General features: G+C 43.1%; 1 pseudogene; it reads right to left on the reverse strand.

Annotated features, from left to right (window-relative positions):
- Window positions 1–25: 25 nt before the first annotated feature.
- On the reverse strand, window positions 26–23,266 carry LOC144263795 (T-cell surface antigen CD2-like; annotated as a pseudogene).
- Between the last annotated feature and the right edge of the window lie 1,671 nt (window positions 23,267–24,937).

Consider the following 24,937-nt stretch of genomic DNA (forward strand, 5'->3'; position numbering starts at 1 on the left):
AGAACCTTTCCATTTGAAAGGATATTTAATTAAACCCATAGCCTAAGTATTTCCTTTTTAAAAAAGGTTTAATCTGTTTGTTCAACAACGTTTTGGATTGTCCTGGTTGAGTTGTGATTAAGGCTTTGTCGTCAGCTGAAAGAAATATAGTCACATTATTCGGCATATGGACTTAAAATTGAGGTTACCAGAAATGGATTTTGCGTACCTGGCATGCATCAATTTTTATCCTTCCAGCTCTTCATTTGCAGTAATTACATTGTTAAAAGATAAAGATTAAGGAATATTATAGTTTAACTTGTGTGTAAATTGCAGCTCTACCCTGGCCAAATCCTACAAGTTCTCTTTCAGTTCTTCTTGTGCAAAACATACACAATCTTCAACGAGAGCAGAATACCCCAGATAAAGGACTGCAGGATTTGGTGAAATTAGCAAAACCATGGTATATTGGTAAAATATAGGCAAAATACAAAATCAATTTTGCAAAATGTTTGTCCAAAGCCTGCTTTTTTTCTCTTTGCTCTTTAGTTTTCTCACTTTCCTATTGGCTATTGAGTGTAGTGAAAAGTGTGTTTTGAGCATTTGCATGTTTTCTGCTTAATGCATATCTAAACTGAAGGGACTTCTTTGCAATCATTCACATTCAATCTACACTATATAGATTCTACATACTAATTTTAAACTGTGGATATGAGAAGTGACTTGGCTGTACATAAAATTGGCACACCCTCAATATCGATGTATTTCCTAACTGTGGGCCATCAGCTTTCCTTGGATACCCTTGCAAATTTAAGAACGTGTGCATCCAGGGGAATAATTTGAACCTCTATGACATGTCAGCTCTCCATACAATTTTTACTACTGTGAGTAATGCAGAGTTAATATAACAATGGTACTGATCACCGATTTCCCTTCTGACTCACATATAATCAACACATTCAAAGTGCAGTCACTCTTTGTGGTGACATGCATGAACCAAAAGATCCTAACTTGACTTTCAGGTATTTAGTTGATTTTGCAGGCCGATTGATTAGAATTTTTTTTAAAAAATCTTTTGACGTATCAACTAAGCAAATCTAATGAGGCTTGTGGGATAGGAAAATTATGGAATTTGGTAAAGCTGTTTCTTTTTCAGGCATGTAGTGAGGCGGCTGCCCCACTCCTGGAGAACACGGGTTAAAAGCAGTAAAGGTAGGCTGATTGGGGAGGCAGCCACAGCTGGGCCCACACCAGTCAGGCCACAGCTGGCCCTGATAAAAGAGCTGAGGGAGGAGCTGGGTCAGACACTCTCTCTAGCTTGGTGGGAGAAGGGCCTAGCTGCCTGGGAGCATAGGGTACCTGAAGCAGAGCAGCGCTGGGAAAAGGGCAAGAGGAGCTGGGGTGCTCCAGCCTGGCAACTGCCCAGGCTGTGGCTTTGTTCAAGGCCTAAAGAGGTACTGGGGCTGCACAGGTGTAGCCTGGGGATAGGCAAAGGCAGCTGGTCCTAGCCCCTTGCCAGTGTTGAGTGGCCATTACAGACTGCAGTCTGCCCCAGGGAAAGGGGGCTAGATGATGACTGGCAGTAGCCACTGAGGCAAGGTCGGTATAGAGGATTGGGGATTCCCCTGGGTGGGGAGACCCAGAGTGTTGGGGGTACTGTGGTGGACAGAACCCCAAGGGAAAGGGGCACTGGGTCGGGAAGGAACACAGGGCCTGAGGCAGGTGAGCCATTGGAGGGTGCTCCGGAGCTGGAGTTGAGCTAATTCCCAGATGACCAGCAGAAGGTGCCACACTGGTGAATCTTTGGTCAGTTCCACAGCATTTTTTTGAAAACAGTACTTTAGCAGATCGTAGATACTGTACGTAAGTTTGTCAGTTACATTGGAGAATAGAGCTAGCATAGTCTTTTGGATGGTTTATGCTAAACTTAGTCTTACAACTGAAGCCAAATGATCCTTTGGGAAATATTCTTCCCTTAGTTATCTCCGTGCTTCCCCATTGACTTTGCTGGGGTTGCATAGGTTCGTGGGGGGGTGGTTCATTTTTCTTTTCTTTTTTTTTTTTAAATGATTACATGTAGCACCTAGAGATCCCATTATGGTGGGCACTGAACAAACACTTAACAAGAGACCACAAATATTTACAGTCTAAATAGAGAAGATCAACAAAGGATAGGAAAGAAAACTGCAGGACAGTAGCTGACCCAGAAATAGGAACCTAGGTCTTCTGCATCCCAGTACAATGGCCCACACTACGTCTGGGGTGTAACTCAGGCATTAACTGGGCCCTAGACATACAAGTTCAACTAAAGTCTTGATGTGACAGCCTCAGGTGCAGTTAGACGGGAATAAAGTCACTCCATATAGTGATTATGGAGAATACCACAGCCAGAGATCTAAAGTAATTCTCATGAAGTGCCCATGGGAGAAGGGCGGGGTGAAAGTAAGATGAGACTTACCGGTACGAGGGCCTGACTCTGGGCCCCCACAAGGGGCGGGGCCTCGGGGTCAGCCTCCCCCAGCCAGCCCGTTCATGCTGCCCGGGGCTCTGGCCGCGGCCACGGTAGCGGAGGCTGGGAGCCCCAGGCCCTTTTTAAATCGCCAGGCCCTGGAGCAGCTGCCCCTCCTTCCCACCCCCCATCAGCACTCGGGGTGGAGGGGCGGGCAAAAGGGTCAGTGACGTTAAAGCACTCCCCAGTGCCAATGGCCACTTACCAGTCCGCCGTACCAGCCCACTTTCATCTCTGGATGAGAGAGCCAACAAGGTTCAGAGAAATTAGTTATTAATTAGTCTGCTTGGGTTTTGGTTGGTAGTATGTATTACTGTGTTACAGGAATCTCACACGCAAATGGATACTGGTTTCTGTCATGTGACAAGCATATCTGAACCCTGAACCAGGTCATGTCACTAGCCAAGAAATAAAGTTGCAGTTTCTTGGCAGCACTCCAATATGTTAGCCCATCATTACAATTAACACAACTATTTTCCTCTCTATAAGATCAAATGACTGGCTGCAACAACTAGAGGCGAGTTTGTGTGGGACTGCAGGTATAGGGAGAAAGAGAGAGACGTGATGAAAGTCAAAAAAAAGTTAGACCAGAAAATGGCAAGGAGAGGTACAACCAAATGAAGCAAAAAGGAAGCAGATTTCAGGACTAAATGCCCCACATTAGCATAGAGCCACTTGGAGAAAATGGCCAAGGTAATGATCTTTGATCTCCTCGTGTCTCCATTGACGAGCCTTTTCATCACTCATTCAGTATAGATCATGATCTTCCATAACAAAAGCAGCCAGTCTGGAGGATTGCTGGCTATTTGCAAGGTTATTTTTGTGGTGGGTCCCACCAGAGCAGGTAATAGGACAGGTTCTGTTCCTCCAGGATAAATGCTTACGGTCTCTCTCTTTCATGTGGCTTGGAAACTTCAGCCTTGGAAACGTGGCCTGGGCCAGGGGGGCACTGCCCGGTACTCAGTTTGAGACTGTGCAGGCGGTCTCTGCTGCTGACGTGGCTACTTCTGGGGAGCGTGAACTGGAGATTGAGAAAGCAGAGGTATCACGCAGAAGCTAGTGCCCTTTAGTTATCTGGATATTTTGGAAATAAACAGAAGGACAATAAGAAAAAAATTAGTCAAAAAGGAATGTGGCATTGTTATTTATGGTGGACAACTACTACCTAGGGAAGAAGGTTTGGACACTGGCAAGCAGTCAAATACTTGCATGGTTTAAGTGGTATGGTGTTGGGGACCCTATTTATTTCAATGAAATAATAAAACCTGAATTTGCCATCTACTACTTCTATGGCCCGTCTGTTGGCTGGTAGGGGTCACAGTGCTCCTAGGAGGGTATGGAACTGACTGAAATACTCTATCTCAGTGAGCCTGCTCTGCTGGACAGCTACAACAGCTTACCAGCAAGTAGGAAATAAGCCAAGGAGACTGAATTCCTCTCTCATCTTTGGAAGTGACCCCTTGAAGACCAGGTTGAGACACATCAGCAGGGGGCAGCGTAAAAGAAGTTTGCCCTGCTGCTGTCCATGCAATTCCTCTGCAGGCAAATAGAGGACTCCGCACACAAGGGCAATCTATCTTGTACTTTTTACCCATACTAAATGTACTTCACATAGATGAAGCAGACTAATGGTCTTTGGCCACTTTATTACCATTTCTGAAAGGCCAGTGACCATGTACGATTTGATTTAGGGACTGAGTGACCCACTGGCTCAGATACTGAACTGATCCTAAACTCCTATTGAACCATTCTAAAGGACCTAATTACTTTGATGGTAATTAACAGAATTAAATGCACCTTAACATTCAGTGAGGACAAGGACAAGTCAGTTTTAACATTGTGTCAATGGATCATGGGTAAATCTTTGCTTTCAGTAAGGTTACCCATGACCAGCTGGCAAGATGTTAAAGACAACAGTCCCTGTCTACACTCACTGCTAGGGCACAAAGTTAATGAAACATGGTAACTAAAACAAACTGTTTGCCAGACGCAGGGAGAGAGCACTTGATTGCTTATTCTGGGGGGATCACTTGATTGCTTATTCTGTTCATTTCCCCTCAAGCACCTGGCATTGGCCACTGTCGGAAGACAAAATATTCGGCTAGATGGACCATTGGTCTGACCCAGTATGGCCGTTCTTATGTTCATGACTCCTCAAGGTCATGTTCTAACATGTCTTAGTTTTCTCGTGAAGACAAGCCTAACAGGCCTGGAGTTTGGGTTTGGTTCAGTTGCTGAACTGTCCAAACCTCTCAGGTCTGCAAGGTCGGACTGGATATATACCAAGGAAAGGCTACTGAGAGATTTATGGTCCTCCCTGTTGCTGGTCAAGCCAGTCACACCAGGAAAACATCTCATGAACATGTAGGACTTAGTTAAACCCTCTTCACCCTAATAATATGATTTTCCTGTAATGATGTTTTCATTGTTCATTATTTATAGCCAATACCTCTGTTGTATTCTTGAATTAGATTTATCTCATTACATACCTTTTCTTTTTCTGTGACCACCAAAACTAAAACTCAGTCTAAATTTTCAAAAATTACTAGTGATTTTTGCATACCTCTATGTTCAGGTGCCCAAGTTGAGACATTTTAATGGGGCCTGATTTTTAGAGGATAAATAAATAACAACAAAACCTCTCTTATGCTCTGTAGTTTCTGAAAATCTGTTCTGTTTACAGTGTCTCAGGCTGCATATCCAAAAAAATAGAAGCACCCCAAATCACTCTCTAGGCATGCCTACATTTCAAATGCAATTGGTGATGTTGGTTGCCTTTATTCATTTAACTATATATATAATAAGAAAGTGTGTTGGTGAGAGTCTCAAGCTTACATGTAGACGAAGGATGTTCAAATAATCATGGCTGCTTCTCTGAGACAAGCTTTTGGATGGTCTGTTCTCCCCTCACTGGTAAATAATAGTCCTTGAAAATAGCACTGTCTTGTTAAAAACAACCATCAGTAACCAAGATTAAAACTGCCAGCTGAGGTGTAGAATTTCAGTGTGACAAAATTCAGTTCTTTCTCTCTCTCTATCTCTGAGCAAAAAGAAAAGGAGTACTTGTGGCACCTTAGAGACTAACCAATTTATTTGAGCATAAGCTTTCGTGAGCTACAGCTCACTTCATCGGATGCTGTAGCTCACGAAAGCTTATGCTCAAATAAATTGGTTAGTCTCTAAGGTGCCACAAGTATTCCTTTTCTTTTTGCGAATACAGACTAACACGGCTGTTACTCTGAAACCTATCTCTGAGCAGTTTGTGGAAAACTAGAACTTAAGTGGTCAGACAACAACATGAAAATTTCAAGTGCTTACTCTGTTCTTCATATCTTTCTGCTCTCTTCTTCCTGATACAGTAAATCAGCAGAGCCAAAAAGATGATAAAGACAACTGCACCTCCTGCAATGCTCCCAATGAGAACACTGTCCAGCGGCCCTAGCTCAGAGAGAAGAAAACTCCAATGCAAAGTCTGGAATTTGGTCCCAGTGATCTGGAGAATGTACACATGTGAAGCTTATGACATGGATAGTGATGATGATATGAAAACCTTGTAGTGTTATAGCATCTTTTGTCCCAGCATCTCAAAGCATTTTCACAAACAAATTAAGACTCAGAACACCCCGCTGAGATAATGTTCAGTATTATCATCCCCATTTTACAGAGGGGTAATTGAGGCACAAACATGGTTAAACCACTAGTTTATGGCCACAGAGAATTTTGCTTCCTGCTAAGTTTTCATGGAACATAGCTATGAAATGTGTCTGGGATGCACTTTGTTTGATGAAAGTTCTAGGGAAAGTTTGAGGCAGCATTCACAGGAGTACAAAGGTGTCTTGCCTAAGCAACAATAGGTGTCAACTTGCTGCTAGTGATGGTCAAACCTCAAAAGTCTTGTTCTAGATTGGCACACAAAGATCTGAATGCTCTTCTGGCCCTTTAGGGACTTTCAAGATGCTTTGACTGGGCAAAAGTAGGGCTCAGAGTCTGACAAAAACCAGACTTTTTCAGGAGTGCTTCCTACTGAACCGGAAATACTGTGTGAACAGCTTGTTTCATGGTATATCAGAGCTTGCTCTTCTAGCCTTGGCTGGACCTCAAAACAGGAGCTATATAAGACTTAACAATAGTGAAGAAACAGAAAAACTAACCAGACTTTATGTAACCACAAACCAGTTTTTTTTGTTTTGATCTAAGGGTGAAGGTTGATTGGGTTGTTACTTATTTTATCCAAATAGGCTTGCTTATATCTCCACTTCCCCCATCCAGCACCACACTTCTTTGGGAACGCCCCTGTGCATCTGGAATGTCTGTTTGATTGTATGCATTAAAGAGTGGAATAATACTAAGCTCTTATATGTTACTTTTCATCCATAGATCTCAGTAGGTCAGTATCATTATCCCCATTTTACTGATGGGAAAACTGAGTCATGGGGTGGTGAAGCGACTTGCCCAAAGTCCCCTAGCAGGCCAGTGGCAGAGCTGGGAATAGATCACAAGTCTACAGTGTCTTAGTCCAGTGATCTGTCAACTAGGCCAGTGGTTTCCAAACTTTTTTCTGACAACCAACTTGAAGAAATTTTTTGATGCCAGTGACCCAAAGGAGCTGGGGATGAGGGGTTTGGAGTCTAGGAGGGGCTGGGGCATGGGTGTGAGGGCTGCAGGGTGGGGCTGGGACTGAGGGGGTTCAGTGTGTGGGAGGGGGCTCTGGGCAGGGTGTTGGGGTGCCAGAGCAGGTCAGGACTCTGGGCCTGGGCCACTGATGAGGGGTTTGGGGTGTAGGAAGGGGCTCCCAGTTGTGGGGGGGGTGGCTCAGGGCTGGGGCAGGGGGTTGGGGTGCAGGAGTGGGTCAGGACTCTGGCCTGGCAGTGCAGGCTCTGGAGTGGGGCTGGGAATGAGGTGTTTGGGGTTCAGGAAGGGGCTTTTGGTTTTTTTGATATGACACCTGTGCTATATATTTCTTCAAGACCTCAGTGACAAATGCTTTTGTTAGCTGTTGATGCTACAGAAAAAAATATCACAGACTAGCTACTTATTCTCCAGGGCCACACAGTACCCCAAACTACCCAGCCCCTGATATCTGACAGAGTTCAGCAGCCAAGTCACAAGAAAACACCAAGGGCCAGATCCTCAGCTGATGTAAATCAACACAGCTCCATTGAAGACAATGAAACTACATAACGACACTGACCTCCTTTGTAAAGTGCTGTGAGATCTATGGACGAATAGCCCTATACCAGTGCTAGGTATTAATAATAATTATTATTATTATTGTCAGTTTACAGTTTACAATGAAATGAGGATTGGCCCTGAGTGATGAAAGAATGAACTTCATGCAATAAGCTCCAAGTATTTAATATACACAAATGAACGTGTCAGTAAGAAACAGCAACTCTACGCTGCTTTGTGGTGACTCCATCTTTGGATCACCCTCCCCATGCTTGTGTGTCAATTTAATAGGGTTAGCTCTGGCTACCTCTGAGAACTGTTTCTTGAGTCTTATATCTGCACTTGCACTCCTCTGGCTGTTTCAGGCTGCCACCACGCTGTCTGAGGTGGTGATACAGCTAGGAGTGAAAAATTGGATGTGCCCCAATTTATGGTGGATGGGCAATGACCTGGCCCTGGGCAAGTGAGGAGTGGGGGGTGGAGATGGAACTTCCCTTCTCCTGCATAAGGGGGCAGGGCAGGCTTTCGTGTATGTCGCTGGAGGTAGGGGGTGGGGCTGAGGCAGTGCCCCCACCTTCAGATGGCTCCAGATCTCTAAGCAGGGGCAAGGGCTGCTCAGTGCAGAGGGAGCCATTGCGGTGCAGGGTGAATCTCCGTTCAGTTGTCCCCGGCTCTGTGCCAGAGGGCGTGCCATCTCGGGCAGCTGGAAGTACTTGGCCTCCCCTTGCAGGTGGCTGCACTCAGGAAAGTGCTGGGGTAGCATCAGCAGCAGGTCCTGCATATAGTCCAGGATGTAGCAGAAGAGGAAACCATTGCAGTTGTGGAAGAAGCAGCCTTGGCTGTCCTGGGGCAGCTCGCCCAGCTGCTGCTGGGAGAACATGCGCCAGAGCAGTGAGTCTTGCACCAACACCACGGCACATCTCTCACACACCTCCCTGCCAACATTCAGCTTCTGTTCTCCAGGAAGGTGGATGAGCCTGGACCTGTTGTAGTAGCACCCCTGCCCCGGTTCCTGCTGACAGGGATACTCCACCCCGGTTCAATAACCGCCCACCACTGTCCACCAGGGCCAATCCAGAGAGAGACCACTGCGCCTGGGGAGAAGCCATCTCCTGCCCTTTCTCCCTTAAGTGCCTAGGAGCAGTCTCCTTTTCTCCTGAAGGCAGTGGGAAGAGTCACCTCTCTCCCACTTTTGCTAGCCTCTGCTCCACACTGGCAGAGCCTCTCGCTGCTTCCATCGCTCCAGGAGCTGGCAGAGCTGCCACCTCTCATGCTCAGATCAGGCTGGGCCTGGTACTACATCGGTGGGCCATGGCCCTGCCACTCATCTGAAGGGGGCAGACAATCACCCTTTCACTCCAATGAGCCCCACACTGTAGGATTCTTTTCTCACCCCCTTTGAAAGCTGACTGGTTTTATTTATTTGTATGCTTTCAGTGGCACTTTTTACTGCAGCATCTGGGGTAAAGCGGGGCATGACCCTGAAAAGTTTTGGGACCACTGATCTAGATTATAAACTCATTGGTGTATCGTCAATGGGCCAAACTCTCTGCTTGCGTAACTTCACTGAAGCCAACACAGTTAATTCCATAAAGAATTTGACTCCATCACTTCAACTGTATACTATACAGAATGTAGTGCAGAGTCACTGGTCAACAGATATTAAATAGTGATGATTTAACATTTGGGATCTCTAATTTAGACTATATAATTCTTTTGTAATAGCTGTAAATGCCCAGTTCTGCAGCTATGACTCTGGCAAAACTAGAGGAGTAAAACCTGCAGCACTGTTCCCCTTGTAGTAAATATGTAGGTTTCTACCACCTGATTGTCAATTTTACTTATTTTACTGTTAAACTGCTTGGTGTCTGAAGGTGCCAGATGCCCAGATTAACACGTCAAAGGGAACATGTGAGAGTTAATTGCATAAATGGAGATCCATAGACTATAAAGCAAGCAGGGACCATTATGATCATCTAGTCTGACTTCCTAAATAACACAGGCCACAGGACTTTACCAGAGGTGGGAAGCCATCAAAGCTGTTCAGATATTACTTTTAAAGGACTAAAAATACATAGGTAATGAAATTAAGTTTTTAACAATTTTTCTATTGACACTTGAGATTATTAAAAGCAAAAGGATTTTAGAGCCCTGATTAAATTTTAAGTTGTTGACTTCTTGCATTTTACCAAAGATGGAAAATTAAAGAAAAGACTGGTCAGTTTCAGGTGTGTTTCACTGATTGCACACTAGCCTAACGCAGCTGGGCTTGCCTCTCCAACACTGCAGGACACTGTTTCAGTTTGTTGGGGACACTGGGGCATGGCCATTAGGTAACTCGAGGGAAAGATCACGAGTGTCGATGAAACCCCCTCGCACTAGGCCCAGGTGTCCTTGGCCCCCCCTCCTGCCTGGAGGCACTCGCAGCAGCTCTGCATACTAGGCCCAAGTGTCCTTGGCTCCCCCGCCTGAAGGCACACACAGCAGTTATGCTGAGAATCTGCAACAATATGTTGCAGAGTCAGACTGCCTGAAACTAAGCAAGGACAAACAGGGGAGATATGGAAGAACAATGCTGAATAAAGCAGCTTTATGTATAGTTTAACAAATGATACAGAGAATCAGGGAACTAGCTGGGAACTGGATTGGCTGGCTATATGGATACTTGGAGCAGCTTGCTATTGGATAAGTATGCTGGGAAAAAGGATGTATAAAAGCCTGTGGAACTTCCTGCTCTGTGTGCAGGATTTGAGATTTTATTCTCCCTGTACCTTTTTGCAGCTGCAAATAAACTTTTCTGCTTCTCCACCCCGTTGTGATTATTGGGTGTAGCACACCGGGTAACAAACCAACTCAAGCTGTTGTTCAGCCTCTCGGCAACAAGTTCAAACAAATAAATTTCTAGTGACTTTTCTCCCCTAAAGTTTCATGAAAACATTTCTATGAAGAGCAAGTTTTGTAAAACCTTTTTTCCTTTAAGAAAATGTACCCCGAGGCCTAACCTACTTGATTGCTCATTTAAGATGATCAACTCCTAAAACATGGCTAATTTCCCAAAAGCTCACTGTGAAGGAAGTCCATGCTTTATATGCACGTTAAATAGCACCATCAGGACATCCACTTTTTTTATCAAAAGAATCCATCTGCCAGTGTGGCACCCCTGACTTTGTAGATACAAGGGTAGAAAAGATCAAGACTTCTTTGCATCTAATTCTCCTGTCACTTGGGGCTTGCCCACACTTGAAACATGACAATGGCACAGCTGCAGCACTGTGAGCACTACCTACATTGACGGGAAGGGTTCTCCCATCGGCCAGGGTAGCTCTGTCGATGGAAGAATTCTTCCATGAACCTAGCACTGTCTACAGTGGGGGGTAAATCCTCTGAGCGACATAGCTGGGGCAACCTAACTTTTTAAACATTAGACTGACCTAAATATGTCACTCGGGCTCATGAAAAATTTTGTGCCTTAAGCACCATAGCTAAGCCGACCTAACCCCCAGTGTAGACGCGTCTAGGTCAATGGAAAAATTCTTTTGTCAACCTCACTGCTGCCTTTCAGAGAGATGGATTAAATACAGGGATGGAAAAAACCCTTCGGGCACTGTAGGAAACATCTACACCATTACCCTACAGTGCGCAGCTGCAACGCTACAGCTATGCCACGCTACAGCTATGCCATGGTAGCACCTGTACTGTGGTCATAGCCTTACACTGGTGTAAATCAAGAGCAAGTCCATTGACGCCCATGGAGTCACATAGGTGCACAGTGTAAATCGGGATTAAGAGAGAAGAATCAGGCCCATTCTTTGGCAACGTAGGGTGTTAACAGACGTCCTGACCAATTTTCAACTTGGGTAATTTTATTCTATCCAACTAAAATGACCCCTGAATTTGTAATTGTCTGTGCAGTGCAATGGATACTGTTGGTACTGTAGAAATAATAAAGAATAACAACTGAAAAAAAGGGTTTTGTTTTTTGCTTCGTGCTGTGTAGTTCTGCATGAAACCTATTGCACGTCCGTTCCCTCAGTTATTTTATTGGGCTGACACTGGTTTTAGAATCAGCATCCTGGAGACAACTGTCTGTTTGTAACTGTTTGTGGGCTGTGGTTAGGACACCTTTTCACAATATGGTCTTTATACCTAAACATATGATTTCCTGAGCATCAGTTTTCTTACTAACATCATTTTTAACTTCACACTGGAACTTTGCAGTAAGGATTGTGTTCTTGGGTTGATAGTCAATCTTCCATATGACATTTGCATATTTTGGCTCATTTGCAAGGAGTCTTGTTTTACTTTGAAGCAAATGCAAAGCAAGTTTATTCTTCTGACTCACCTCACATATCACCTTTATTAATTTTTACGAACATATCCATTTGATTTCTGGTTTAGAGACAATTTCTGAAAGAGAATACAAGAGGTAGTCTGTGAAGCTTTCTAATTTTAAAAAGTTCATTATTAGAACTGGCAAAATCCACAGAATAATATAAAGGAACCTAGAAGGATTTTAGAGGCATGGGCAGAACATAACAAAATGATCCTGTGAAAGGAACATGTATATTCAGTGAAAGAGAAAGTGGGAAAGTAGCAATGCCTGAGAGCAAACCACAAATTAGACCCAAGGGGGGATGTGATGGGACAGCAACAAAGAAAAGGCCAGCCCAACACTGGTCTGCATTCTTGTTTTTTTTATAAAAAGCTTAATACCTTTATGACTCATTATCACTTTCCTCTCTGTTCCCTCCCTACAGATCTGTAGAGTTTTTCTTCTGGAGATAACATTTCATTGTTTATTTAGAGAGAGAATCCCAGTCCCTTTGTTCTATTCAGTTTTGAAACACAAGGGGCCACACCATTCTAGCTCAGGCTATGTTTACATTGTGCACTTTACAATGGTGTGACCCTGCCGCTGTAGTCATGCTGTTGTAAGGTGCGCTGTATAGCCACCCTTTATTGCCGGGAGAGAGCTCTCCTGGTGACAAAATAACCGCCCCCCCGCCCCTGAGGGGTGGTAACTTCGTTGCCAGGAGAGCAGCTCCAGATGATGCCACGCTGGCACACATTTTAACAACGTGTGGACGTTGGGGGTGGGATGGAGGTTCACACCCATGAGCCCCAAAAGTTTTAACAAAAGTGCCAGTGTAGACATAACCTCAGTAGACTGTGGCTCAGGAGCTGCAAAAGGTTCTTTAATATATTTCCTGCAGCTCCTTGCAGCACGTGATATTAAAACACTGAGTGGTTTAGTTATTAACCAATCAAGATGCTTTTACTGTGTTATTAACCAATTATCAACATGCACTACCTTATTTGCTGTGAGAATAGTATATATACATACACACACACACACAAAATATTTCCCATCATACTGTTTGAATATGAATAGTACTATAGTAAATGAAACAAGGAATTCACACTACTGTGGCTCTTTTGGGTGATGTTGGTCACTAATTTGGCTCTGAACCACTGAGGTCTGAATATCACTGCTCTAGTTCATGGAGAACCCCCTCAGGCATGGCCGAAGGGAGGAGCAAACTACCAGTTTCCCCCTGCAAAATTTTTGCTGCATCATCCTATCTGGTAGGAGGAGTTAGGGGATCCTGCAAACCCTCCCCACAACACTGCTCTCAGGGGCCCATGGATTCAGGAATGCTATTCCATCCATACAGAGCCTGGAGTCAACTTGCAGGCTCCACTGACCACCTCCTTCTCTGTTTCCAGAGCAGAGTTGGCACTAGCTGCGGTGGCTGCTCATTAGCAACCAGGGAGAGGACCCAGAGCTGTAGCTATATTACCTTGTTCAAAGATGTAATACCTCCCACCTAGATCTGTGTGTGGGAAACTGAGCTCAGAGCAGGGGGAAGAGCCAAGGAGGGCAAAACTTCAACTGCTGCTCTATCTCCACCAACAAATACCTCAGATACTATGCAGGCTCTCAGACACTAAGGTGTCAAGTATCAGAGGGGTAGCCATGTTAGTCTGGATCTGTAAAAGTGGCAAAGAGTCCTGTGACACCTTATAGACTAACAGACATATTGGAGTATAAGCTTTCGTGGGTGAATACCCACTTCGTCGGATGCACGTAGTGGAAATTACCAGAGACAGGTATAAATATGCAAGCAAGAATCAGGCTATGGATAACGAGGTTAGTTCAATCAGGGAGGATGAGGCCCTCTTATAGCAGTTGAGGTGTGAACATTAAGGTGGTTAGTTGGGATGTAGGGAGATCGCAGTATTTGCTGTCTTCCATACAGGAGGCCATCAGTCCAATGTAAGCAAACACACATTGCAGTTACTATGGGAAAGACGCTCTGTGATACAGGGAGGAGTTGGCATGGGAGGTCTGAGGTGGGGGAGGGGGAAATTACATGAAGGCTTTACATCATAGAGCAAAGAGACAATAGTCTCCTTCTATGCAGCTCTGGCATGACTGCATCTGCAACTCTGCATTCAGTTTTGGGCACCAGAAAAACTAGAAAATCTATGTCAGTAAAAACAAACAAACAAAACAATTACATCCCTGCCTGCCATAGCTATGATGGTATAAGTAGATAGCTCAGGTCTCCATCACGTTGCTTAATGCACTGCTGAAACGTGTTCATATACGACAGTGATGACTGCAGTATAAGAACATAGACTAGACTAGAAATCGTCTTAGCACTACGGAGGCAATGAAGCTATGAATAAGCTGGTTTCTGTTTCCTATTATGCACAGTGAATTGGTTCTGGAGCTCCCCTTATGGAATCTCTAGTACTGGCAATGGTAGACGAGCCAGAAAGAGCCTACCCTGACTCTGAGTCCAGGTTGAAGTTGCAGGCACACCAGTTGCGGAGGGTGGGAGGGGAGGAGAATCAACTTTTTACTTTTACACTGAGCAAATTCAATCAGTCATTGCAAAAAGGCTGGAAGCCCTAAATGCTAATTTACAGTCAGTCATTTTTCAGAATACCACACTTCAACTAGAACACTAACTACCTAGCAAACGCTGTAATCCATCTATTGAATACAGCGTATATGCAAAGTATGGCCCTTGTCTTGCTAACACTCAAGTAATTGCTCCGGGTTGGATAAACACTATTCATAGATTTTAGGGCCAGAAGGGACCATAGGGATCATCTAATCTGACCTCCTGTATAACACAGGCCATAGAATTTCACCCAGTAATTTCTGCATCAAGCCCATAAGTTCTGTTTGAGCAAGCACAAGCATATATTTCAGAAAGACATCCAGTCTTGAAACAGTCTAGACACTATGGACAGATGCCTAGGCTCCTGATTCCTAGATTCACATGATGATGCCAGAAACTAAGCTTCTACTTTAAAACAAATAATTATGCTATCTATCTCACCCTAATATCGCTGCACCTCACATCACTAATGGATTTTATCCTCTCAACACTCCTAAGAGCTACATACCCATTTCACAGTTGGGAAACTGAGGCACAGGGTACCTTCAGTCACTTGACCAAGGTCACAGAGGAAGCCATTGGCTGAGCTAGAAATTCTACCCCAATCCAATGCCTTAACCAGTAAATCTTGAAAAACGTGACCCAAGTATAATAGATATACTGATGCCTCCCTGAGTCAGCAGGCAGCCTGTGACAATAACTCAGGGAGCGTTGATTTGAGAGTGGTCACCCTTCAGGGCTTTGCTGGGGCAGTGGCAGCAGGTGTCCACACACAATTTGAAAGGGTGGAGCTCCCCACCAGCCCAGCAGATGGCTCTTGGGTAGCCAGTTGTCTCTGTGCGGCGAGGCAACAAGTCAGGAAAGTGGTCAAAGGGGGCCACACTTGTGGGAGAGCCTAGGGTGCCAGACTTCCCTCATTAGTTTTTGACATTAGCCACAGAAAGCTTTGGGGCTACTCCCAAGAGCAAAATGGTGCATGTGCTTAAGTACTTGCAGGATCATGGCCTCTTTTTGCAATTATAATATCCTAACACGTATTCATACACAAGAATGTCTAGCAGGAGAGTTTGTCATTCATGATGTCAAAGACGTCTGAGTTGTCACTGGTCACCTCCATCTAAATAGCAATTACCAGATAAAGAAAAACTTTTAACACATTAAAGATATCTGCATTTTTTCCCTTCAGCTTATAAGTCAAGTTAGTAGAAAATCAGGAATGAATGTCATAGTAATTTTTTTTAAATTCTGCTCACGTTTCTTTTCTTTAAAACTTTTTAAATGTAATCAAAATCTTGACATCCAGAAGATTCCAATCAGCTGTAACAATTGGTCAATAAACATGAAAAAAAATCAAACATTTCCTTTTTTTTTTTAAATTCAAAATGTCAGAAATTCTAAATACAAAAAAAAAAAAAATCAAACCCACCTTCTTATAAGGGATGGAACAGATGAATAGTAAACAGGAGACCCAGTTAATTACAAATAAATAGGGGGTCAGTTACTGAATCATTTACTAATCGTCAGGCTTCAGATGCAGCTGTTCAACATTAATGCAGGATGTAAACATGCAAGCAAGCTGGTAGGCTCAAAAGGAAGGCGTGAGAACAAAGTACTGTAGAAGGAAAATCTTCATGTTACAAAAAGAAAAGGAGTACTTGTGGCACCTTAGAGACTAACCAATTTATTTGAGCATAAGCTTTCGTGAGCTACAGCTCACTTCAGTATGCATCCAATGAAGTGAGCTGTAGCTCACGAAAGCTTATGCTCAAATAAATTGGTTAGTCTCTAAGGTGCCACAAGTCCTCCTTTTCTTTTTGCGAATACAGACTAACACGGCTGTTACTCTGAAACCTTCATGTTACAGAAATGTGTGCAAGATCTCAGGCTTTTTTCAGCAGCCTCCTGTTCTAGGAGACTGCTTAAGTATTCCAAATGTACAGAGCACAGTTCTGCTCCACATCCCACTGGTCAAACAACCTAGAGGTATCAGTCCCTTGAATGGATGCTTAAGAAAGGTTTCACTGTCTGTTGTGAAATCAGGGCTTGAATTGGGCAGCAGCATGCGTACCAGCACTCTCCTGAGCGGTCTTTTTGGGCTCCAAAATGTGTGTCTTATGGAGGAGAACACAAGCTTAAGGAGCCTAGCTGAGTCCATGGGTATATTTGAACCCCAGTTAGGGGAGGTGAGCCCAGCAGAGCGTGCAAACAGTTCAAACATCTCCACAATCCATCACGAGTGGCATCTCAATTTGATGTCTCAAGTGGATTATTAATTTGTGGGAGGAGCTTGGAAGGGTCCTACCACCTTTCTCCCCCCGCCCGCCCCAAGTTAGACCCCAGCCTTCCATCCCTCCCAAAAGTATATATAAAAACCTGGATTCCTGGATATTTTGAGTAGCAAAAGAAAGGCCCAGTGTAACCTGAGCTAACTTCTTCCGTTGTTCATAGATACCGGTGCAGGTCTGTTTGCCTGGCAGAGTTCGTGGCTGATGTGAGAGAGAAGAAATCAGACAGCAGAGGGACTGAACAGAGGGAAAGAAGGAAACAGGGAGACTCACCTGGCAAGAGAGGAAAAGGAGGAACCCACCCAAGAACAGAGAAAGGGAATAGACGCAGAAGAGCTAGCCCCTCAGTGAAAAGGAGCCCACGCAGCAAAGTTAGAGACCACAAGGAAACAGGATGGAGACCCATTCAGCAGAAGGAGAGACTGGGACTCATTCAGCTATGGTGGGAAGGATGTGGAAGGTGACTCACCCTGAAAGCTCAGATTTAAGCTCTTCTTCAGTTGCAGCTGTCCCTTGTCATTGTACACGGTCACTATGTAATTTCCCCTGTCCTCTTCCACCAGGCGGTCTATTTGCAGGGTTCCATTAAGGAACATCATATACTTTTCCTTTTCCCTTTCCCTGTAATATTTCACTGTAGAATTTTTGACTTTCACGAGGAATGATGCATTTTTGAGCCATGTTATTTCATGTTGCTTTTCCACTTTGAAGTCAGGAACGTTCAAGAAAACAGAACCACCCAGAACACCATACGCTTTATGGGCTTCGTTTGCAGAACCTTCAAATAGGGGAAGAACAATACAGCCCGATTAGTGTCTGTCCAAAGCATCTATGGATGAGAGTTAAGAGTAGACACTGCAGCATTAAATAACTTGTTCACAAAGTTAAATGCCCCACTTTTCCCTTATTTCCCAAAGAACCCCTCATAAATAAGGGTGGGCATTTATATAGCTGCTTCATCTCAGGCCCTCAAAGCAACTCCCAAACATTAGTTAGTTAAGCCTCCCAACCCTGCATTTTAATTCTGAACACAGAGAAGTTAAAGGCCAAGTTTTCAGAAGTGCACTTAGGGATGCCTTGGTTTTGGGGGTGGTCATTTTAAGACCGCTTGGGCCTGGTTTTCAAAGGCACTGAGCACCTGCTGCTCCAAGTCAATAAGGCTTGTGAGGGCGCATTTCCTCTTCAAATCAGGTTGTATTGTATATGCCTCAAGATGGGCACCCCCAGCTGAGGCAGCTAAATTTACTCAAAATACTTCTGATGATTCAAACCTGTGGCCAAACTTTTCAAGTGACCATTGATCTTGAATGCCTTAATTTAAACTTGAGACAGGTTAAAGACCAGTTGCTCAGCGATTTCCGAAAAATCAGCCTCCTTTAATGTGTCCGAGTTGAACACTGAAAATCCTTAGTCGCTTTTCAAAATTTTGGCTTAAGCAACTTGCCTGAGGTCACACAGTGAGTGACTGACAGAGGTGGGAGTAAGACCCAGAAGTCCTGCCTTCCGCACTGCTGTGACCACAAGATACACTCCCTCCAAGAGGTCTATTTCATGGGTACTATCACCTGATAAACACAGGCCCAAAGGCAGGTTTTTCCCTTTTCAAGTCACCTTTGACTTCAGTTACTTTTGCGCAAAACGGATAATACCCAGTTCACAAGGGTGCTACTGCAAGTGGTTGTTCAGCACTTGAAGATGTTAGGTGTCACATAAGAGCTAAATATTGGTATTACTAAGAAAGGTACAGGCTGTTTAGCCTTATTCATGTTGTTACGTATAAAGCAGCATTTATCTTCCCATGGTATGTTCTGTCACAAGAACTCATGCCCATTTATCTCAAACTGAATCTAAACCTAAAAATCACAGCCTCTGAAGAGTAATAGCAGATTGGGTTTTTAGAGCACAGATTTTTGCCTGAAGGTGACTTCAAATGAGAAGCTGACTCCACACAAAACATTTGTGTAGATTCTTAGTCCGTACTGAATAAGCACGTTGATAAATAATATTGAAACTATAAGACAGGTTAAATACATGCTTGTAAATTTTAAATAAAATAAATTCATTAACAGCAAAACTTTCATTCATAACCAGGGATTATTCAATCTTCCATTTGCGAAATTAATTCCCCTCTAATATATGGGATAAAGCTATACTGGTAGGCATGGTGAGCTACGCTGAATTATTTTTACACAGTGTAAGTTCTTTTCCCCATAGAGAGAAACTACGTTTATAAATCTTCTTTTATAATATATAAACCTTTATTATAAAGTTTTCATTAGATCTAGGATATGATAAAACACATCACAGCAAGGAAAACTGAAAACTAATAGCTGTTTTGTGTAATAGTAATATTGGAGTCAAATAAAAAAAAAATAGACTATCATGCTTGGGCGGCAAAATAATTAGAGAAATGTGAAAGGGATAGCCCAGTAGAGCCTGTGAGAGGATGAAGAGTTTCATGCAATGCATCCACCAGCACAAAGGGAAGCTATTATTGAGCTATCAAGTTTCTTAAAAAGCATTCGGCATTTCATAGATTCATAGATATTAAGGTCAGAAGGGACCGTTATGATCATCTAGTCTGACCTCCTGCACAATGCAGGCCACAGAATCTCACCCACCCACTCCTGCGATAAACCTCTCACCTATGTCTGAGCTATTGAAGTCCTCAAATTGTGGTTTAAAGACTTCAAGGAGCAGAGAATCCTCCAGCAAGTGACCTGTTTCTCATGCTACAGAGGAAGGCGAACAACCTTCAGGGCCTTTTCCAATCTGCCTGGAGGAAATTCCTTCCCAACCCCAAATATGGCGATCAGCTGAACCCTGAGCATATGGGCAAGATTCACCCGCCAGATACCCAGGAGAGAATTCTCTGTAGTAACTCAGATCCCACCCCATCTAACATCCTATCACAGGCCATTGGGCCAATTTACCATGACTATTTAAAGATCAATTAATTGCCAAAATCATGTTATCCCATCATACCATCTCCTCCATAAACTTATCGAGTTTAATCTTAAAGCCAGATAGGTCTTTTGCCCCCACTGCTTCCCTTGGAAGGCTATTCCAAAAGTTCAGTCCTCTGATGGTTAGAAACCTTAATCTAATTTCTAGTTTAAACTTCCCGATGACCAGTTTATATCCATTTGTTCTTGTGTCCACATTGGTACTGAGTTTCAATAATTCCTCTCCCTCTCTGGTATTTATCCCTTTGATATATTTATAGGGAACAATCATATCTCCCCTCAACCTTCTTTTGGTTAGGCTTAACAAGCCAAGCTCCTTGAGTCTCCTTTCATAAGACAGGCTTTCCATTCCTCAGATCATCTTAGTAGCCCTTCTCTGTACCTGTTCCAGTTTGAATTCATCCTTCTTAAACATGGGAGACCAGAACTGCACACAGTATTCCAGGTGAGGTCTCACCAGTGCCTATATAACGGTACTAAAACCTCCTTATCTCTACTGGAAATACCTGGCCTGATGCATCCCAAGACCGCATTAGCTTTTTTCACCACCATATCACATTGGCGGCTCATAGTCATCCTGTGATCAACCAATACTCCAAGGTCCTTCTCCTCCTTCATTACTTCTAATTGATGCATCCCCAGCTTATAACTAAAATTCTTGTTATTAATCCCAAAATGCATGACCTTACACTTCTCACTATTAAATTTCATCCTATTACTATTACTCCAGTTTACAAGGTAATCCAGATCTTCCTGTATGATATCCTGGTCTCTCTCTAAATTGGCAATACCTCCCAGCTTTGTATCATCCGCAAACTTTATTAGCACACTCCCACTTTTTGTGCCGAGGTCAGTAATAAAAAGATTAAATAAGACTGGTCCCAAAACCGATCCCTGAGGAACTCCACTGGTAACCTCCCTCCAGCCTGATAGTTCATCTTTCAGTATGACCTGCTGTAGTCTCCCTGTTAACCAATTCCTTATCCACCTTTCAATTTTCATATAGATCCCTATCTTTTCCAATTTAACTAATAATTCCCTGTGTGGCCAACGCCTTACTAAAATCCATTTCTAATGGAACATTCTGAAATCACTCACTCTTGGAAGTGTAACTATTTTAATAATATTCCTTCTCCCAGTAAGTGTTAACAGGAGCAACAAAGCCCTTTGTAAAACCTGCAGCATTTTTGACAAAGAAAAAAAATGTAATTCAGATACTTGCTACTCCTCAGAATTACTCCCAGATATTTAGAGTTATTACTATTCATTATTATTTGTATTGCATATTCTATCATTTATATTTTGCATGTGTAGATGAGGGAAAAGTTGATCAAAATCCTGAGGAAGGAAAGCTTAATAGTATTCCAATTGACAGACAATCCTGATAGGTCTTTAAAAGTTTACTAGGTCTCCCAAATAATTGGAACAGAAGTCTGAGCCTCACAAACAAACATTAAGTCCTCTGTATAGACAATGAAACAACATTTTTGATAGTGCCAATTGAAATACTCTACAAAGGACACAGCGATCAGAATTTAGCTACAAACTGATCAGTTGCAGTCGCAAAGAGGATGGGATGATTCATGTGCAGTGAATTAAAAAGAGCTGCACTGATAGTACTTTACCCATCTGAGAAAAGAAATAGTCACTTTTAAAGTTTCAAACATTTTAAATAAATAGAGCCTTCAAGGAAATCAAGAGTCTGTTTTAAGTCCATAGCAAGAATATATCCCTTATTTATCTAGTCCTTGTACATAGAAAACATTAAACAGCCATCATAAATGATCTACTGTCGGATTTATTCCTGTCATTCATGAATGGTTCTTGTGTACTGAATCCACTACTACCTGTTCTAATCTATAAGCCAAAATCGCAACTTAATTTTTAGATCAAAGTTTTAAAAAATAATTGCTATAACTAGAAATAATACCAACATGTATGTACTTAATGTAACTTATAACCTAGACTGACCCCACCCTACTATATGATCATTTATTTATCATCCTTTCTGTTAATATTCCTGTGCAAAAAATACTTGCATAGTCAACAGTTCTGTTTCCCTTTAATAAAATGTTTGTTACTAGAAAAGAGCAATGGGTCTACATGATGCACAGTGAAGTTGCTCTTGAATAGGGTTACAAAAAAAATGCAACAGCTTCATTGAGGGCAGTAGGAAAAACTCCATGCTGTATTAATACATGTCAGATAAAGGATTGTTAACTTGAAACTAAAACCGTTTACAAAGTATTATTATAAATATTATACTAGCAAACTCCGGTTGTGGCTTCCCCCAGACTGAAAGCTAAATAAAATAATAATAGCCAAGAGATCTTAAAGCACTTTGCAAAGGATGGTAGCTATTGTTATCTCCATTTTACCAATGGGAAAAGTGAGGCCATGTGCTTAACAATGAGGGCTCAATCCTACAAGGAGCTGAACACTGTGCCCCCAATAGCAAAGCATTTGAGTACATGCTTCAATCTAAGCACATGAATAGTTCTTTTGAAGTCAGTGGGACTACTCACATCCTTAAGTGAAGCATGTATTTAAGCACTTTGCCTGGACTGGGGACTCAGTGCTGACAACTTTGCAGGATCAAGTCCTAAGAGTTTTAGGGTGAAATCTTGGCTCTATTAAAGTCAATGGCTAAGGATCAGGACCAGGATTTTACTCTAAAGGTCCCATTGCCAGTTTCCCAAATATCTGCTCTTTGCAGCTTCATAAGGGCTAGCTACAGTTCAGAGGGCTGTGTAACACTCTTTAAATGATTTGTTTATTTGTACTGCACTCGCTGTGGCAACAGCGATAATGCTCCTAGGGACAAGAGGCCAGATTCATCTCTGATTTTAGTAGCGTTAAACTAGGGAAGAATGTGGCCCATGATATTTAAGTAAGATCCAAGCATTTTTTATCAGATCATCCATCCTGCCCCAAGCTACCCTATTTAGCTTTAAGTAGATGATGTGTGGCAGAGATGGGATCAGTCACCTTTAATTGTGCTTTCACATTTCTATATGAAAAGCACTATTAAAGGAATAATTTAAAACATACTGGTAATAACTTGCTCCTCAACTATAACTGAGTCAGGGGACAGGCTTACAATGCAGTGTGGACACCACCCCAAATTCTCATAACTGGGTGAAACCCTGGGACGATGCAGTCATAGGTCCCATGCACCTTGAAGATTATAGCCCTATTGGAACTGGGTCACTGAGTCAATTATCATTGTGGCACAAATGGGCCTAACCAGCACCCTGTTAAGATCGCCATCACCCTTGTCTAGGCTCAAGGAACGAGTATTAACAATCTACCACAGTTTTAAACGCTTTCAGTGCCCTTTTAAGCAAAGCCAGCCTGAAACAGCAAACAGCCGGTGCAAACTCACCTTTTACACAGGAGAACAAAACCACCAAGCACTCGGCTAGAATTCATTTTCAAAATCATAGCTGCAAACTGCCCCTGCGGGAAGAAAACTCCTGGCCAGCGAGATGAAGCTCCAGGACGATCAGCAGCCTTTCGCTGTGGGCAGGGCCTCGGGCGCGAAGCGGGGGGGGGTCAGTTTCCCCCAGGCAGCCCTTCCACGCTGTCCGGCCCGCGGGCCGCGATGTAAAGTGCCCAGGGCTCTAGCCGCTGTCGTGAGCCCCAGGCTACCTGCCCACTTTCACCTCCCCCCAGGGCAACAGCGCCTGGGGTTCTATGACTAGCAGATAATGCCTCAGCAGCAGGCAGCGTTGAGGAGCGTGTGTTAGACTTTGCCTTTATCCCTGATCCTTCATTGTCTAAGGTGGAGTTTCATCCAGCTGGGCTGCAGTTCTCTTCAGCTGACTGCCCTTATGAAGTTGTAATGAGGAAGGTTTCCATGCTGCTGGACCCAAGCTGTTTTCTACTAATTGTCACTCAGAAAAGCCCATCCCCCTATTGGGTCATCAGGGATGCATTGCCTTTACTGGTGTCATCCATCTGCACCAGGGTGGGGAGTAAAGTTAGCAACTGTGCACCAGGGGACCAGAATTAAGTTTGATGGCTACATAACTGTCATGCAGTCAGCCTTAGGGAGAGGTTAATTGCTGGACTCTGTAGAGGATTCTAAGACCATGGAGCCTGGCAGGGTCATGAGGCTTCAGCTGAGCTTTTGCTGCAAATGTATCAGGGATCAGATCTGGGCCTAGATCAGGTGAGATAAAGCGTAAGTGCTTTTTGCTGTATTGAGGTAGTGGACTTATTCTTCTTTAAATAACCTTGGTCAATACTTATTCAAGAAACTTTCTGACCCTCTACTAGTTTCATCATGTATCAATCTCAGCAGAATTGTATATTAAACAAAAAGAATGCCTGTCATGGAAAAGAAAAATCTGATATTGCCTGCTATTGATTCACATGTAGTTCAGGCATCCAAAAAAATCACACGGAGCCCTCACCTGCTTCTATACTTCCCTGGAAATCCCTACGAATGGTGGAGAGGAAAAGAAAACTTGAACAATTTCTTTGAAACATTCTCATCAGGAACATTGGTAGGTTTTTTGTTTGTTTGTTTTTGTTTTTTTCCCCCCTGCTTCCCAGTTCTTCCCAATCTGTGCTTTTATATGTGACATTCTTTCATTGATATTGGGTAAAAAGTCCAAAAGTGCTTAAGTAACTTGGAAACCAGCTTCCAATTAAAAGTTAATGGATTGCAGGCTCTTAAATCACTTAAGTGCTTTTTATAAATGACTACAATTTTCAAAAGTAATGAATGGTATTAATACTCTCTTCCACCTGTAAAGTAAACTCGCCTGGGTTTGCATATGCATTTGTTTGTTTTTTATGTACTATTTATTCTGAATACCATCCTGATCACCTGCTTGTTTCTGTTTATTTTCCTGAGGGTAAGGATTAAATGTCTCAGTAAATACATGAAGAATAGAAACCAAATATGCGAAGAAGAAACCAACAACAATTAGTTTCAATTTGTATGAGCATAAAACAAAACAAGGTGCCTGTTATATCCATAGTTATGCTAACTTTTCAAAACTGATTTCTATTGGAGGGAAGGAAAGGGAGAAAGCAAAGACTTGGAGTATGATGAAAAGTAAAGAGAGCTGAATGTTAGATCTTAGGAAAAGCATATGCAGTATT

The sequence above is a fragment of the Eretmochelys imbricata genome, chromosome 1 (genome assembly GCF_965152235.1).
Source record: "Eretmochelys imbricata isolate rEreImb1 chromosome 1, rEreImb1.hap1, whole genome shotgun sequence".
Classification (NCBI taxonomy): Eukaryota; Metazoa; Chordata; order Testudines; family Cheloniidae; genus Eretmochelys; species Eretmochelys imbricata.